The 4,879-nt window shown below is 45.4% G+C and overlaps 3 non-coding genes across 3 annotated transcripts; all 3 read right to left on the minus strand.

Moving 5' to 3' along the window:
* Nucleotides 1-305: 305 nt before the first annotated feature.
* On the minus strand, nt 306-377 carry trnaw-cca (transfer RNA tryptophan (anticodon CCA)). Its single transcript has one exon. It is a non-coding gene; the product is annotated as a tRNA-Trp (tRNA).
* Nucleotides 378-2,076: 1,699 nt separating this feature from the next.
* On the minus strand, nt 2,077-2,149 carry trnar-ccu (transfer RNA arginine (anticodon CCU)). The gene has a single exon. It is a non-coding gene; the product is annotated as a tRNA-Arg (tRNA).
* Nucleotides 2,150-2,629: 480 nt separating this feature from the next.
* Nucleotides 2,630-2,701, minus strand: trnam-cau (transfer RNA methionine (anticodon CAU)). The gene has a single exon. It is a non-coding gene; the product is annotated as a tRNA-Met (tRNA).
* Between the last annotated feature and the right edge of the window lie 2,178 nt (nt 2,702-4,879).

A 4,879-nucleotide genomic window follows, 5' to 3' on the forward strand; every position in this document is an offset into this window, starting at 1 on the left:
TGACCCCCTGCTCTGGGCTGTGTTTCCCAAAAGCATTGCAATCCTTAATACAACATAGACGCATTGAAATCAATAGAGTTACAATCAACTTAGGGTTACGATGACTCTGGAAAACACGGCCCTGCATATTTTGTCTCCTTTTTCTGACACAACCAGATGAGTTCATGGAGCTCTTCTCCTAACGAGCTAATGATCTGAATCAGGTGTGTTTAATAAGGGAGACATACAGAACGGTGGGATTGGAAACCACTGCAGCACACAATGACAGGACCTCTTTTCACATTAGAAGTCAACAAGAAATCACATGACCCCGACGTGATTTGAACACGCAACCTTCTGATCTGGAGTCAGACGCGCTACCGTTGCGCCACGAGGTCCTGAACCCAGAGGTGATGTATTTTGCTTAACCGCATTGACACAGAATGCAAATCAGTAAATATACGGTGCTCAAGGAACATTCTTGATGTTGGACTTCATACTCAGGAGATCAAAAACAGATCGTCTGACCTCAAGGTGATTTGGGGCCAGACGCGCTACCGTTGCGCCACGAGGTCCTGAACCCAGAGGTGATGTATTTTGCTTAACCGCCTTGACACAGAATGCAAATCAGTAAATATATGGTGCTCAAGGAACATTCTTGATGTTGGACTTCATACTCAGGAGATCAAAAACAGATCGTCTGACCTCAAGGTGATTTGGGGCCAGACGCGCTACCATTGCGCCACGAGGTCCTGAACCCAGAGGTGATGTATTTTGCTTAACCGCCTTGACACAGAATGCAAATCAGTAAATATACATTGCTCAAGGAACAATCTTGATGTTGGACTTCATACTCAGGAGATCAAAAACAGATCGTCTGACCTCAAGGTGATTTGGAGCCAAGCACTCTACCGTTGCACTACAAGATAGCGGAAAAATTATTTAGTGTTTCATGCTTAAGCACTTTGATAAACTATGCAAATCAGCTAGTCTTTACACTCACAAAGTCAAGAACAGATCGCTTGACCTCAACATAATTGGAACACGCAACCTCCCGATCAGGGGTCAGGCGCACTCTGTTTTCTCGGCCACGAGGTCAAGAAAACAAGTCGGCGTTCCTTGCTCAATTGCTTTGATTCAATTTGCAAATCAGTCACGGTAAAGGGCTGTAGACTTTATACTATGGATGTCAAGAAGAGATCAACTGATGTGATTGGAACATGCAACCATCTGATCTGCATTCAGCCATGCTACCGTTATACCCCAAGACATCACAAACCTATTCGGTGTTTCCTGCTTAAGCCACCTTTTGTGTCACCCTGCCTTCGATAGCTCCCAGCAAGCTTCCGCTGCGCCACTCTGCTTTCCTTGACGAGAGTACCATACGCCGGTCTTTTCAAAACTACTTGAGCCTGGCACACATTTCTAACTAGTCTATTATGTATGAATTTTTTTGCAAATTACAACAAGTTTACCAGTTGCATTGTTGTTTCTTTAAGCAGCACCTGGGCACATATAAAAGCGAAAAAAGCTTAGCAGAGGATGGTTTCAATCCATCGACCTCTGGGTTATGGGCCCAGCACGCTTCCGCTGCGCCACTCTGCTTGCCTTGATGTAGAGCCCGTGCACTGGTCTTTTCAACATAACTTGATTCTTGCACACATTTCTTTTGTTTCTTTTCTTTTTTTTATTGGAGAAATATCAGTAATACACAATTGTTAAAGATCAAAAGGTCCTCCATATTTTTTACATACAAGGTTAAACAAAAATTATCTACATCTGCAAATATTAAGTATACACAGGTATATATTATCATGCAATACAGTGTTCTTGGTCTTACTATACAAGCATATACAACCTGAATATACATATAAAAGTGTCTATTTCAACATACAGAAAAGAAAACAAAAACAAAACAACACTAACACCCCACCCACCCCTTCCGTCTGCTATATAAGCGATTCTTGCACACATTTCTAACTTGTCTTGCAGCACCTGGGCACATATAAAAGTGAAACAAGCTTAGCAGAGGATGGTTTCGATCCATTGACTTCTGGCTTATGGGCCCAGCACGCCTTCGTACACTCTGCTGAAAGTCACCCCAGATGGGACTCGAACCCACAATCCCTGGCTTAGGAGGCCAGTGCCTTATCCATTAGGCCACTGTGGCTGTCCTGTAGTTGCTTACTTTTTCTTTTAGTTCTCCATCTCATACACATTAGGTTTTCACGAACAGGCTCTGAACATTTCTCTTTTTTCGGGGCTCTGTCATATATACAAGCTCAGAAGCCTTAGCAGAGGATGGTTTCGATCCATCGACCTCTGGGTTATGGGCCCAGCACGCTTCCGCTGCGCCACTCTGCTTGACTTGATGTGGAGCTCGTGCACTGGTCTTTTCAACATAACATGATTCTTGCACAAATTTCTAACTTGTCTTGAAGCACTTGGGCACAAATAAAAGTGATACAAGCTTAGCAGAGGATGGTTTCGATCCATCGACCTCTGGGTTATGGGCCCAGCACGCTTCCGCTGCGCCACTCTGCTTGTCTTGATGTAGAGTCTGTGCACTGGTCTTTTCAACATAACGAATCTTGCACACATTTCTAACTTGTCTTGCAGCACTTGGGCACATATAAAAGTGAAACAAGATTAGCAGAGGATGGTTTCGATCCATCGACCTCTGGGTTATGGGCCCAGCACGCTTCCACTGCGCCACTCTGCTTGACTTGTTGTAGAGCTCGTGCACTGGTCTTTTCAACATAACATGATTCTTGCACAAATTTATAACTTGTCTTGAAGCACTTGGGCACAAATAAAAGTGAAACAAGCTTAGCACAGGATGGTTTCGATCCATCGACCTCGGGTTATGGGCCCAGCACGCTTCCGCTGCGCCACTCTGCTTGTCTTGATGTAAAGCTTGTGCACTGGTCTTTTCAACATAACTTGAATCTTGCACACATTTCCAACTTGTCTTGCAGCACCTGGGCACATATAAAAGTGACACAAGCTTAGCAGAGGATGGTTTCGATCCATCGACCTCTGGGTTATGGCCCAGCACGCTTCCGCTGCGCCACTCTGCTTGACTTGATGTGGAGCTCGTGCACTGGTCTTTTCAACATAACATGATTCTTGCACAAATTTCTAACTTGTCTTGAAGCACTTGGGCACAAATAAAAGTGAAACAAGCTCAGCAGAGGATGGTTTCGATCCATCGACCTCTGGGTTATGGGCCCAGCACGCTTCCGCTGCGCCACTCTGCTCACCTTGATGTAGAGCCCGTACACTGGTCTTTTCAACATCACTTGATTCTGGCACACGTTTCTAACTTGTCTTGCAGCACCTTAGCACATATAAAAGTGAAACAAGATTAGCAGAGGATGGTTTCGATCCATCGACTTCTGGGTTATGGGCCCAGCACTCCTTCGCTGCGCCACTCTGCTGAAGTCTACCCAGATGGGACTCAAACCCACAATCCCTGGCTTAGGAGGCCAGTGCCTTATCCATTAGGCCACTGGGGCTGTCATGTAGTTGTTTACTTCTTCTTTTAGTTCTCCATCTCATTCAGCTTCTGGATGAACAACTATTGTGAGAGGACCAAGTGACTTTAGGTTTTCATGAGCAAGCTCTGAACATTTCTCTTTTTTGGGGGCTCTGTCATATATACAAGCTGAGAAGTCTTAGCAGAGGATGGTTTCGATCCATCGACCTCTGGGTTATGGGCCCAGCAAGCTTCCGCTCCGCCACTCTGCTTTCCTTGACAAGAGTACCATACGCTGGTCTTTTCAAAACCACTTGAGCCTGGCACACATTTCTAACTAGTCTATTATGTATGAATTTTTTTGCAAATTACAACAAGTTTACCAGTTGCATCGTCGTTTCTTTGAGCAGCACCTGGGCACATATGAAAGCGAAAAAAGCTTAGCAGAGGATGGTTTCGATCCATCGACCTCTGGGTTACTGGCCCAGCACGCTTCCGCTGCGCCACTCTGCTTGTCTTGATATAGAGCCTGTGCGCTGGTCTTTTCAACATAACATGATTCTTGCACATATTTCTAACTTGTCTTGCAGCACTTGGGCACATATAAAAGTGAAACAAGATTAGCAGAGGATGGTTTCGATCCATTGACCTCTGGGTTATGGGCCCAGCACGCTTCCGCTGCGCCACTCTGCTCACCTTGATGTAGAGCCCGTACACTGGTCTTTTCAACATCACTTGATTCTGGCACACGTTTCTAACTTGTCTTGCAGCACCTGAGCACATATAAAAGTGAAACAAGATCAGCAGAGGATGGTTTCGATCCATCGACTTCAGGGTTATGGGCCCAGCACGGCTTCGTTGCGCCACTCTGCTGAAAGTCACCCCAGATGGGACTCAAACCCACAATCCCTGGCTTAGGAGGCCAGTGGCTTATCCATTAGGCCACTAGGGCTGTCATGCAGCTGCTTACTTTTTCTTTTAGGTCTTCATCTCATTCAGCTTCTGGATGAACAACTTTTGTGAGAGGACCAAGTGACTTTAGGTTTTCACAAACAGGCTCTGAACATTTCTCTTTTTTGGGGGCTCTGTCATGTATACAAGGGCAGAAGTCTTAGCAGAGGAAGGTTTCGATCCATCGACCTCTGGGTTATGGGCCCAGCATGCTTCCGCTGTGTCACTCTGCTTGACTTGATGTAGAGCTTGTGCACTGGTCTTTTCAACATAACATGATTCTTGCACAAATTTCTAACTTGTCTTGAAGCACTTGGGCACGAATAAAAGTGAAACAAGCTTAGCAGAGGATGGTTTCGTTCCAATTGACCTCTGGGTTATGGGCCCAGCACGCTTCCGCTGCTCCACTCTGCTTGACTTGATGTAGAGCTCGTGCACTGGTCTTTTCAACATAACATGAATCTTGCACAC

This window comes from Garra rufa, chromosome 1, assembly GCF_049309525.1.
Source record: "Garra rufa chromosome 1, GarRuf1.0, whole genome shotgun sequence".
NCBI classification, from domain to species: Eukaryota; Metazoa; Chordata; class Actinopteri; order Cypriniformes; family Cyprinidae; genus Garra; species Garra rufa.